The sequence below is a fragment of the Haliotis rufescens genome, unplaced genomic scaffold, assembly GCF_023055435.1.
Source record: "Haliotis rufescens isolate VD_foot unplaced genomic scaffold, xgHalRufe1.0.p SCAF_8, whole genome shotgun sequence".
Taxonomy (NCBI): Eukaryota; Metazoa; Mollusca; class Gastropoda; order Lepetellida; family Haliotidae; genus Haliotis; species Haliotis rufescens.
The window spans coordinates 44,980,695-44,994,314 of NW_025964372.1; the positions used below are offsets into that span (position 1 = coordinate 44,980,695).

At 40.7% G+C, this 13,620-nt stretch overlaps 1 protein-coding gene across 1 annotated transcript in view; it reads left to right on the top strand.

Moving 5' to 3' along the window:
* The window catches only part of LOC124143543 (protein crumbs-like), a 140,049-nt gene that overhangs the window by 48,727 nt on the left and 77,702 nt on the right, over positions 1 to 13,620 (top strand). The window lies entirely within an intron of this gene.

Genomic DNA, 13,620 nt, shown 5'->3' on the forward strand with positions numbered 1-13,620 from the left:
CAAATGTCCCCTCTATAGTAATTATATGCTTTATGGTGTAGATGGCATGATGCTCAGAAACGACAGGGTGTATGCCCCAGAAATGGGCTTCACACATAATACGCATGTAGAGAATAAAGCCCTGGTCTTTGCATGACGAGTCAAGGCTTTAACCCCTAGGCTACCCCTTTGGTACTTGAAGGTGTGTGGTTTAAGACCAAGGACTAAAGGCTGGCAATAAACCTCAGCCCATTCCCATTTTAAATTTGTAGTATCAGTTTCCTGATGTACTGATAAAAATACATATAGCTTGAGATGTCAGTATCTGATGCAGCCTCAGAAATAAGCGGCTCCTTGTAGCCCCGTGGCAGGTAGATCTTGTGTCGGGCCTAACGGCTGCCTGTAAATAATCGAGTCTGGAGCAGACAATCCAATGATCGATATTATGAGCAATGATCCATGCTGTCGGGGTACTATGGTAGTTTCAAATTTGTATGGGTCCTTATGGCCTCAGTTAATTTGTGTTGGTTTATTTGCCACGAGAGCCTGATGAGTTCACTCAGGGCCGGGGCCGTCGGGTAGCCTAGTGGTTAAAGTGTTCGCTCGTCACGCCGAAGACCCGGGTTCGAATCCTGACATGGGTACAATGTGTGAAGCCCATTTCTGGTGTCCCCCGCCGTGATATTGCTGGAACATTGCTAAAAGCGTTGTAAAACCAAACTCACTCACTCACTCAGTCAGGGCCTGCTGCTTTTGAGTGAGTGAGTGAGTGAATGAGTATGGTTTTACGCCGCTTTTAGCAATATTCCAGCAATATCACGGCGGGGGACACCAGAAATGGGCTTCACACATTGTGCCCATGTCGGGAATCGAACCTGCGTCTTCGGCGTGACGAGCGAACGCTTTAACCACTAGGCTACCCGACCTCCCCTGCTGCTTTTGAAGTCTGTGGGTCTAGATCATGCTGATGGCAGTCTGGCAATTTTTTTATTTTTTTTCAATCACTAAACAGATGTGTTTACAAATTTGTCATACATCTGGGATTTTTTATTTTTTATTTTTTTAATTTTTTTTATTTATTTACCTGTTTGGTTATTTTTGTGTGTGTGTTGTTTTTGTTTGTTTGTGTGGGGTTTTTTTTTTGGGGGGGGGGTCATAATTTCATGCCAAAGCTTTGCCTTCAAATGGATCATAATGTTGCCTCTCTGTAAATGTCTCTGACATGGCTGTATTGATCTGATGCATGAGGAATCTCTTCATGCAGTTATTTTGGGGAGTTGACATTTAAAGCAATACATCTCAGCTCCACACCTATACCTCCACCATGTCTACATGCACTTGCCACAGCTCCCCGGAGGGCTGTCAGCTCAATGTCAGCTCAATGTCAGCTCAATGTTTGCCTTGTGGCATTTACAAATAATTCAGCTGGAGTTCCAGGACATACAAAATCATACAGACATTCTCATTTATAATGCATCACGATTAATTTCTGTTCCTAAATTGTCATGGAATCTTCCTTTTGCCTTTGTCTTGCTCTGCACTTCCATGGATCTCCTGTCATGCTGATCCGCTTCCCTCAATGCCAGGAATCAATACAAGTCTTAATAATGTATCTTATTTTCTAGAAGTTTGCCGCTTTAGTAATTATTCATGGTATCGGTTTCTTTACGGAAGAATAACTTCCTTTATCTTTTTCATGTTTTTATCACTAGTTTCTGATGCTACAAGAATCTCACTGAGAAAATACAGGATTTTCTTCTGGAAAACATAACTTCTTTGAGAGGGATTTAGAAGTTGGAGTACTTAAAGGGCAAGTTCACACGGAAATGAACCTATTTTTCTTGTACTTTTTCCACATTAAAAGTGTTAACCTAGAAGTGTCATAGACAAAAATATAAAAATATCACAATTAATTAACATATTTTTCCCATTAAAACGATTTATATTTTTCACATTTACCAAGTGTTCTATTTCCACAACAAAAACACCATGGCTTATGCCCCTTGCAATATGACGTCATTGGTGCCAATTGATAAACATTATGACGTCATTATGCTTTGTTAGAGCCGCTTCACGTGGTGTAGGTCCAGGTGTGTGATTCTAGCGTCTCAGATGCCAGCCAGCATAGTGTTATGCTGAGTCACCACTGCGCCGGAGTGTGTCGTAGGCCATGTTGTTTTACCGCAAACTGGTACTTGATATCTTTTGCGTTGAGAATAGACAGGGACCCAGTTGAATTGGCACCAATTACGTCATAATCTAAGGGGGATAACTCAGGCCTGTTTAGCTCGAAAAACGAAGGCCTCGTAACGGCATATCATTTTCACACTATTGTGAGCTTCCTACTTTCACTGTGAAAAAAATGAGTGTATATTTTCAAACACAGATACTAATTAATTCTAAAATTGCGTTTTGTTTAGAAAGAGAAAGAAAGTGATTTTTGCGTGTACACTTCCCCTTTAAAGTAAGGATAAGATACATCGCTCCTAATCGTAATAGAGAAGTGCTCATCCATATATCTTATCCTTACTTAAAAAATACTGTAAAACTCTAGACAGCATCAAAGTTTGGTGTATTGTGTCGTGTTTTTATCAGAATATGAATTAATAATTATTGATACGTTTAATCAGTAAAAATTGAGATTTCCAGTGTTTGGTTCAGAAAATGGCAGTGGTATTGTTATCTATATTTCTAAATATCATTTAATAAAGCATGTTTTATCTCAACAACACTTTTTGCATTAACACAAGTTGTAAGGGTTTATGTTTTGGTTTCTCAATATCATATTTCTCATAATAATAGTGTCATTCTAATTACAAACAAAAGCACATAAAATCTTTCAATTGATGTCATTGATTTTCATGGATCATATTACTGGGCTGTAAACGTGAAACTGAGAAGGAGTAAAGATTTAAAGTAAACTCCATTGTTAGGGCAATTCCAGCATTAATCATTCAGTGGGTGGACGTACCAAATCTGAAGCATTGTGTTACAAATGTTGTCAATGTTTTCTGTTAGTTGGGAGTCACCGGTAATGACGTTCATTAGGCTGTGTGTCAGCCTAATTAGCTAATAGTCCACATTCCGCCTGGCTGATTTCCCCCCTCGTTAATTAATTGGTTGATTTATTGGTTGGTTTGCCTGGTATGTAGGACCTACCTGGTTGTAATTGATAGGCTTTGATGGTGGAAGTTATGTGTGAAGGAGTCTGATGGGTATCTGAGCTGTGTCAGTTCTGATGATGCGAGGTCATCATTTGTCACAGTAGTTCCTGATGTCATGTGGATGGTGTAATGTGATGACTCATTGTGTACGTGGTTCAGCGGACAGATTGTCAACTTACCAGGAATTCTATTATGTATAGTTTGAATAATGCGTTATAGAATCATCCTCAAATTCCTTGCTGTTTGCCATTGACAGGACTCACCATTTCATAACCTAGACGGGTTGGTCGGGTGACCTAGCGGTTAAAGCTTTCGCTCGTCATGTTGAAGACCTGGGTTCGATTCCCGACATCGGTATGTTAGGTCGTGTACCTTTCTGTAATACTGGGTGTTGCCACCAATCTGTCGTGCACAATCTCTGCCTTTTTTTACAACTATGTCTTTGGAATATGTTGGGAGCAAGGCCATCAGGTAGAATAGCAGTAATCAGAGTCAAGGTAGACACAATTTATGGATAACAGCTTTTTTAAAATACTGTAAGGCAACGTTTCAGTATAGATCATTATAGCGTTGTCTTGCTTGACATGCCATGCATGGGTACAATGTGTGAAGCCCATTTCTGGTGTCCCCTGCCGTGATATTGCTTGAATGTTGCTAAAAGTGGCGTAAAACCATACTCACTCACTCACTCATAACCTAGAGGGGACATGGCCTATTCAACTAACATCTTGTCTCTGAAAGGAACATATTTCACAGAAAAAAGGTCTTTTTTAACTATCTTAATAAAATATGATAGAAAGCAGCCCAGAGAGTCTCCGATAAAGAATTGCCTAGTATCAAAGGAAGCTTTTCATGTTAAGTTTGTTACAGCCGTTACATACGGGCGAGGTAATAAATTTAAACAAATGCAATAAAAATTGTGAACAGACTGACTGGTTAATATGTTGCAACTTCAGAAACTGATAGACACAAAACACTTTGAATACAGGATGCTCTAAAGAAGATTTGTGAAGGCTTTGTGTTCTCAATGAAACAACATGATTTGCATGATGCTTACACTCCAGCTCCAGGCAATAGTCCATCAAAACCTGTTCTCCATCAGAGTTGAAATGAAAAACGATGAACCACAGAAATTATCTGAAACATGATACTCCACAAAAATATTCTAAAGCAACATGATGTACTACAGAAATATTCTAAAGCGGACAGAATCAACTCAACTCATTTCAAATTCACTGTATTACAGCAGATCATAGAATGATATAGGCATACCACAAATACAAGTTTAAACAGCACGATGGGTGATGGGGTGACTGCCAATGTTCACATGCTTGCCATGCTTCACCTGTCAGGCAGGACTATGTGGGTATTTACTTCACTGAAGTAACGCATTCTTGTGTGTTGGAGGAGGGTGGCCTTCACCTTGGCTGTGGTCATGCATGGCAGCCATACCTTGAACATCAGCCTTTCATCATTGTCGTATTAAGAGTACAATGTTAGGTACAGTTTCCAAATCATTTAAATATGTCAAATAATATCTCAAAATTCTAAATAATATGAATCAAATTTAATGAAGTCTTTGTTTTATCCATCCATCCATCCATCCATCCATCCATCCATCCACCTGTTACATGAACTCTTTTCAGAAGAGCATTTCTTGGGGGGGTTGGGGTGGGGTAGGTTGTTTGGGTGTAGCCTAGTGGTTAAAGTGTTTGCTCGTCACGCCTAAGACCTGGGTTTGATTTCCCACATGGGTACAAATTAATGTGTGAAGTCCATTTCTTTTGTCCCTGCCATAATATTGCTGGGATATTGCTAAAAGCGGCGTAAAACCATACTCACTAACTCATTTCTGAGGAGACCCGTGAAGATTCCGGGGTAGAATAGGTCTTCAGCAACCCATGCTTGCCGTAAAAGGTGACTATGCTTGTCATAAAAGGCGACTAATGGGATCGGGTGATCAGGCTCGCTGAATTGGTTGATGCATGTCATCGATCCCAATTGCATGGATCGATGCTCATGATATTAATCACTGGATTGTCTGGTTCAGACTCGATTATTTACAGACCGCCGTCATATAGCTGGAATATTGCTAAGTGCGGGGTTCAACAACAAACCAGCCAACCAACCATTTCTGAGGACAGGTATTAATTGAAAAGTAGATAAATCATACGTTCAGACATGCTGAGATCGTCAAGTGACATCTAGGAAAACAATGTTGCATCATGTCCACACCTTCAGACATATTGTGCCACGCTAGTGCCAAGGTCACGGGTTCAGACTGCATTCAAACTGGATTCTCAACTCCCTGGGGGGTATAAACTCCAGCTGCCTGTTAGAGGATTGTACATTCGCAATACCAGCTCATCCATCCTGGTCATCCATACCTGTTGATCTGAGAGACAAAATATTTCTCTTTAGGAGGAGGCTGATATTTTGGTTAAATCATTGTTCGTCATCTGCTTGATGAAAAGAGGAGCCAAACAAGAAAAAGTCACGTCACCTCTTTTTCAAGATGTCCAGCATGTCACCAGCGAATAATATTTTGGAAAACCTGAGGCAAAATTATTTGATTACATTTTTCCAGGATTTTCTGCAACAATCTTACACATGGAACAAAGCTGTCCCAGCCGACCCAGAATATCACATGGTCTGCCCTGTGGACTAAGCTGATGGTAATAATGACAAGATTTCTTAGGAAAACATTTATTCCAAGTGGTGGCTGATTTCAGGCTAGAATTACTGTACATCCATGGATTTGTCATTTAGTACAGACTTGGAGCAAGGCTATTGCCAAGCACCTGTCTGAGATAGCATACAAGTTGCTAACAAGATTTGTAAATACACCAAAACAACCTGTGCTTGTGAGATGAATGAACATAGTAAATAGTTCTTAAGAGATCATCACCACAGCATGGCATGAACTTCAATGCTGCTGTCTTGTAGGTTTATTGGTGGGAAGACCGCCTCCGTGGTCTAGTGGTAGAGCGTCCGACTGGAGAGCGGAAGGTCCGGGGTTCAATCCCTGGCCGCGTCATACCAAAAGACGGTACTTGTTGTTACCCTGTCTGGTGCTTGGCATTAAGGGGCTAAAACAAGGACTTGTTGACTCGGAGTCAGTATACTGTGTCTGAGTGGGGTATTCATGTTAAACTGCAGCATGGTATCTCAGTGGGCTAGTACTATAAATCGGCATCAGTCCGGACTAGTACAATCAGCCACATGCACGTCACTATATAAGTGCAATAATCTTGGATGCGACGTTAAACCCCATTTCACCTCACCTCACCTCACCTCACCTCACCTCACCTCACCTCACCTCACCTCACCTTATTGGTGGGAAATATTGAATCTCGACAGAGCAGTGTTGTGCAGTGTCTGGGTGTTCATTTTCTACCATTGCAAGAAAAATAATTCGCTTTAAATATTGAATACTGTATGATATGTAACTGCCTCCATGGTCTAGTGGATGAAGAGTCTACCTGGAGAGTGGAAGATTGGTCATCGATTCCGGGCCACGTAATAACCAAAGATGTGAAATGATGGTACTTGATGTTTCTCTGCCTGGTGGTCGACATTAAGAGATCAAACAAGGACTAGTTAGCTCGGAGTCAGTGTACTGTGTCTGAGTGGGGTATACATGTTAAACTGCACCATGGTATCTTTGTTGGCTGGCTTGCACTACAAAAACAGCACTCCCTCCCCCCCCCCACCTACACTTGTGTGCATGGTCATCGCTATATAAGTGGAATAACCTTGAATGTGACATTAACCTCATTTCACCCCACCTTTTGATAAAAAGACTGGACCCATTCACTACAATGTAAAGTAGAGTTGGAGCATGGTATACTGTGGCATGGTATCTCAATAGCTAGCACTATCAAACTGGCATTAGTCACGCACACGCACTATGTTAAACCCCATTTCACCGCACCCATACGATATGGAGTTGTTGAAAATGTAATTATTTGAAAATAATATTGTAGATCCAGGTCATGTAACTTGTTAATATCAGAAATTCTGCAGAAGCATAAGCCATAATGATTTGGGAAGAAACACTTAACAATATTTTGAACCATTGTCCAGCAATACTGTGAAGTTTTGTTTTTGTTTGTTTGTTGTTTAACGCCGCACCCTGCAATATTCCAGCTATATGACGGCGGTCTGTAAATAATCGAGTCTGCACCAGACAATCCAGTGATTGATATCATGAGCATCGATCCACACAAATGAGATACGGTGACACTGCATCAACCAAGTCAGCGAGTCTGACCACATGATCCTGTTAGTCGCCTTTTACGGCAAGCATGGGTTGCTGAGGACCTATTCTACCACGGATCTTCACAGGTATACTTTTATACCATCGTAGATTGTCACCCATATAACCATTTAAAATCACTCAATTATCAATTGTTTGTTTGTGGGAAAGAATGGAACAGTTTTATTTTTATCAAACCCATCGTCAATAAAACCAACAATGTCGAATACGTTTTTAAATTTCATATTTTTAATACAGGTAATTATTATCCCAGATAATTGCAATATACATGGTATAGGCCAATGAGACACTAATTATATAAAAATACAGTCATTTAAATGTATAGCCAAGAAATGAGTTGACAATACAAGCCAGGGATGTGGCATTGCATACTTATGCATACTAATAGGTAAATATATAAAAAATAAAGTAATTTATAAAAATATAAAAATAGTGAGAAAAGTATAAAAAAATAATTTTAAAATATATAAAAAGGCAAAGTATACAAAAATGGCTCAAGTAATATATGGCATCTAAAACGTCTATAATATGATGTGATTAGGATATGCTACACATTTTGTTTTTATTTATTCATTATTCATGCTTTCACATAAACTTATAGACTTTACAGGTCTCTAAGGCAACAATTATTAGATTAAATCATAATTTCTAGATTCTGTAAATAATAAGAACAAGTTGTCCCTATAAGAGACTGGAGTCCTCAGACTGTCCACATATCTAGACTTAAGGAAGAGAACTTATGGATGTCAACTTCTTTATTGTGAGGAACACAACGTTTCGGAGTATATACTTACTCCCTCATCAGAAACATGGTGTTCCTCACAATAAAGAAATTGACATCCATAAATTCTCTTCCTTATGTGAGTCACTTCTAAATGCAGCCTTTCAAAGACTTGATATCTAGACTTGCCTTTAAGGAGGATAGAATTACTACACCTCCATGGACGTTTCTTTCAGTACAGCCTTGGAGCAAGGCTAATAAACTGCCTCCTGTGCACATGCACTGACACAGTCCTCAAGGCTGCCTCTGGGTGCTGGAAAGAGACCCTGGTTCTTTTGTTTAATAATCTGTCATCAAACAATAGGCAGCTCCGACCTTGTGCACCTCGGCCGGCCCCAGGGGTCACATTCTCCTGGATTGAGGGCTGTGAAATAGTCCATAAACCAACAGTGTGACAGTGGCTCGCAATTTGTCCAGTGCTGTGTTTCCGAAAGGAGCCCATGCATTTTGTTGAATGATGGCCAAATTATGTTAATGATGAGATTACCCATTTTCTTTTTGTTTTTTTGTGAGGGTTGTTTTAAGCCACAGCTCTGTTCCGGTTATTTTGTAGTGATTAAAGGAAATGATTGAATCAGGGCCAGATCCATGTTGTCAAGATGACACAGTCAGCAAGTCCACATTGCTACCAGGGCAGTGAGGTAATCTGGTGGTTAAAGTGGTCGCTCATCTCACTGAAGGCTCAGTTCGATCCCCAACATGGGTTCAATGTGTGAAGCCAATTGCTTGTGTCTCTGGCCGGGATATTTATTGATTGCTTGCTTCCTCGCTCACTCGCTCGCTTGCTCACTCACTCACTCACTCACTCACTCACTCACTCACTCACTCACCCAAACACCAACCAACCCACCCACCCACTCACTCACTCACTCACTCACTCACTCACTCACTCACTCACTCACTCATTCACCCACCCACCCACCCACTCACTCACTCACTCACTCACTCAATTCCTACATTTCATATGCACAAGTAAGTAGGCTGTTGCAGTGAATAGCTGATGTGTTGATGACAAGTAGATGAATTTAGAACAGGACAAGCAGATGTCAGGCGTTATGTGCATTCCTACTCCTATCTCAGTCATGATCTCAGCAAACCATACACACCTACATACAGATTACTGTTTGCTGTTGAGACATACATCAAAGCAACGATTGTTCTATAATCATAAGAAACCTTTGCTAAAAGCTGAATCCATTGTACGAATCTGATTAATAACAGAATATCTCTGATACATGAATCAATCATGTGATGCAACGTTTGACATTACATGGCCATGGATTAACCATTTCGTATCGCTTCACACAATTACTTTCTCTCCGGGACAGTCGGGTAGCCAAGTGGTTAAAGTGTTCGCTTGTCTCGCCAAAGACCCGGGTTCGATTCCCAACATGGGTACAAGTTAATGTGTGAAGCCCATTTCTTGTGTCCACCGCTGTGATATTACTGGAATATTGCTAAAACGGTGTAAAATCAAACTCACTCACTTACTTTCTCCTCAGGCCTACTGGTTGTATGTGCTAGTTGGATATCATTGTTGCTTTTTTAATTAATTCTGATTTATTTGAATCCGGGGCATGGGTTGTCTCCCTTGGCCATGCCAGTATCTGTCATGGGTTTGAATCTGTGCATGTTGCACTTGGGCTCTCAGCACGTGCATGTTGGTTTCAGTCGTAATGAATAATCTATGTATGACCCTTATTTCTTTCTTCACTACTGTTGGGTGGCCGGTTAGCCTAGTGGTTAAAGCATTCACTTGTCATGTCGAAGACCCAGGTTTGATTCTCGACATGGGTATAATGTTTGAAGCCCATATCTGGTGTCCCCCGCAGTGTTATGACTGTACTCAGAGATAGAAGCGTGCGCCACAGGGCACTCACAAAGATTTTCAGATGTGCCTTTTGGAATTTAAACTTGTTGTCATGTGTCATGTGTGTGTCCAGTTTGCCTGTGCAAGCCATATGTCCATTGCTTCATGCATTGAACATTACCATTGTATTGTTGTTTAAGAATAGGAGTAGTTTGCACCACAGATTAGCATGGTAAATTTGACCATGGTCTAACAAGGTCAATAACCATTTACCACCAAATTCTGTGGTGTCAATTTCTGTGGACATGGTACACCATGGTCTCTATATGGTATATGGGGGCATGGGTGGCCCAGTCGTCTAAGGCGCCGCGATTCGCTGTGTTGCGTCCCTTGGGCACGCCAGAAACCTATGACTGTAGCTTCGAATCCCGGTTCGCCCCGATTATGTTTCTAGGTTTGTCAGCACCATACCCGTGCTCGTGGGTTTCACCGAAGTGGTAAACGTCTGAGACCTGCATCACTTCGGGCTTTCCTCCCACATTAAGCTGACACGCCGTGATATAACTGGAATAATGTTAAAAGTGGCGTTAAACCCAACTCACTCACTCACTCACTCAGCATGTATTCAGACTCGGAACATATTTTAGCCATGTAATTTTAACACTGCCATTCAGTCACTCCACTACGGGGAATATCAAATTCTAACACAAGGAATTTCAAACTCTGGAAATTCTTTTCAAATGTAGTGTTAATCCCAACTCACCTATTGTGTGTGTCTTCTGACATGTATGTTTGGCAATCATTGAGAGGCTGGGTAAACTCAGTAAACATTTGATAAGAGTGTTTGTTTTTTAAGGATCTAAGAACATCTTTATTGGGAGGTATCTCATTGACATAGTAATGCATTGTTAGGGATGTCAATTAGACTGGCCTGTCTGCTTGACATTCCTCTCCCAGCAGTGGAATCTGTCAAAACATCTAGTGCAGTTGTGTCTGTTTGTTTAGATGGACATGCTTCTCAATCGTGTCGTCTTTATGAATGAAATATTTTAGACCCCACGTTGTTAAATGACACAAATGTTTCACGTGAACTAAAGTATGTTGTGTATTGAGGATAATTATAGAATAGCCCTTGTTACAGCTGATGGTTTTTGCCTGGGCTTAGAGTCAGTGTTGAGTCAATATGTGATGTGACTGTGAAGTATGTGGTCCAGCCAGTCACAGATCTGTGATTATTCTCCGTTCCCTTCTGTCTGGTTAGGGACTAGTTCAGTACACTACACAATCTGTCCAGACTTTTTTTTGTAAATAAACGTTCCTCTTTTTAGCAAATATTCAGATAGGATGAACACATGGGGAAGTCTGACAAAGCATGGCATGTGACATCTTTTTTTTATATTTGACAATTTGTTTAGCTCTTTTTTCTGTGTGTGAAGTTACAATTGTTTGTTGTAAGAGTAGCATCAGACGAATTTTGGAGACTGAAGTCTTCCCAATGCGAGAGTGTAGGGTCGGCTAGTTATTAAATGGCCAGGGCGTCGACGGTTCTGTGTGGTTTTGAATCATGCTTAAAAATCATTTCCAAGTGCGACGTCACCCTTAGTCCATGGATGATTCCAAAACAATTTATAGAGCTCCACACAGGGAAGTTGAAAATGCAAGTGCTGTGCAGAGTAAGCTGTTTTTTTATTAGTGCCAGACTGAAGAGAAAGTTTGCGTGTGTTTCTTACGAAAGGTTACAAAATACTAATTGCCAGCTTTGTTAGAAGCCAGTGTTTATCAAAGCCTGGAATACAATATAAATATGCCTTGGCCATATGAAGCAAATCACTCTCCCACCCAGAGTCCCGTGCAACAAGCCTCATACCTCTGTCACATCTTCACAGTCCATTCAGTAGATTTTCATCAGTTTCATTTTGGATGAATCTACACATTTAGATAAACACTGTCATGTCATGGTAACTTTCATTGAGAAAATATCCTAAAACGTGAAAAACTATTTCAATTTCGGATTTATCCTACACATGCTGTCATCAAAGCCCTGAGGAGGGCTAGCGATGCGGCCGTACTGATATGTAAAGATGCACAAAGATACATATATCATCCACCTCACTATCTACATAATTATGCAAAACAATATGTACAGCGCACAGAAAGGATTGCATTAGGCCTGTCTGCTTACATTTTGGAATATCTGCATTTGTGTTACAAACAAAAAGAAAAGTCCGGTCATATGATTGCCTACACCTGTGCTGTGGTCACTGAAGCAGAAACTTCTCTCATGGAATAAGCTGAGCAGAGCTGAATAAGCTTGGGAGTTATTGGCAGTTGTTAACAAACAATGCTTCAGAATGGTTGATGTACTGAGTCTCTTTGAGGTGTTTGCTGGAAGAGTGGCATCAGACGAAGGTTTGAGATTCAGTGTGGGAGCAGTAGGGTAGGCTAGTGGTTGAGGTGTTTGTTCTTCAAGATGAAGACCAGCCATTCTAACTTTATGAACAATGTGGGAAACCTATTCATAGTGGTCCCTCCTAAAAGCTGCATAGAACCTCTATGTCCATTTTCCACCCTTTGCCAAACATGGCTGGAATTTCTGGGCTTGATTGTAGCGGCCTCAGTGGCTATTACAAGTTATGTCCCTTCTATGTCCTCCCCATTGACCAATCAGATTCCACCTCTCATATCTCTGCACATGCACCTAACAAAATGGCAGCGCCAAGACAATTTCATCGATAATAGAGATCTTTATTGCAATAAAACGGGTTTTATCTCATGAAGTCCTCAATTCACTTGAACACCTTGATCACAAACATGAAAAGATTTGGAAAATATCTGTCCATGCCGAGTTGATAGTACATATGCTCTGGAAATCCTGCAATCAAATGAACGGCGGTTGCCATGTTGTTTATGAACCAAATATCTATTTTGTTACAGGTTTTTGATTGGACGATGCATAGACTTTGAAGATGCTCAGTCTTATGTCACTTGCCGTAGAATACTGTATTTCAATTTTTTATATTTCTCTAGGACCCCCACTTACAGGCTTTGAGTCTGTTCATATATCTGTGATGGCTTGACCTCTAATCTATGAATTCATTGTGCAGGGTTGCGTCCCTATGGCACACAACTTAGGGTCATGGGTTCAAATCCTGGTTTGCCTTGATAATGTTTCTAGGTTTGTTAGCACCATACCTGTGCTCATGGGTTTCACCAAAGTAGTAAGCATCTAACCTGTATGATTTCAGGCTTTCCTCCCACATCAAGATGGCATGTTGTGATATGACCAGAATACTGTTCAAACTGGCATCAAACCAAACTCACTCTAATCCATGTTTCTTGGCTGCATTGCTTCATGTCTGTAAGACACTGGCTTTAAATATGTTGTGAGAAGGAAACCGGATAGGTGACAGTTTGTTTGCATATTTCAACTGAATCAAGAGGCGATTTGTTTCTTATTTTTTCGTGATTTTTCAATGTTTGTAATGTCTGAATGTGGGCAGGTAACTTTGAGTGAGTGAGTGAGTGAGTATGGTTTTACGCCGCTTTTAGCAATATTCCAGCAACATCACGGCGGGGTACACCAGAAATGGGCTTCACACATTGTACC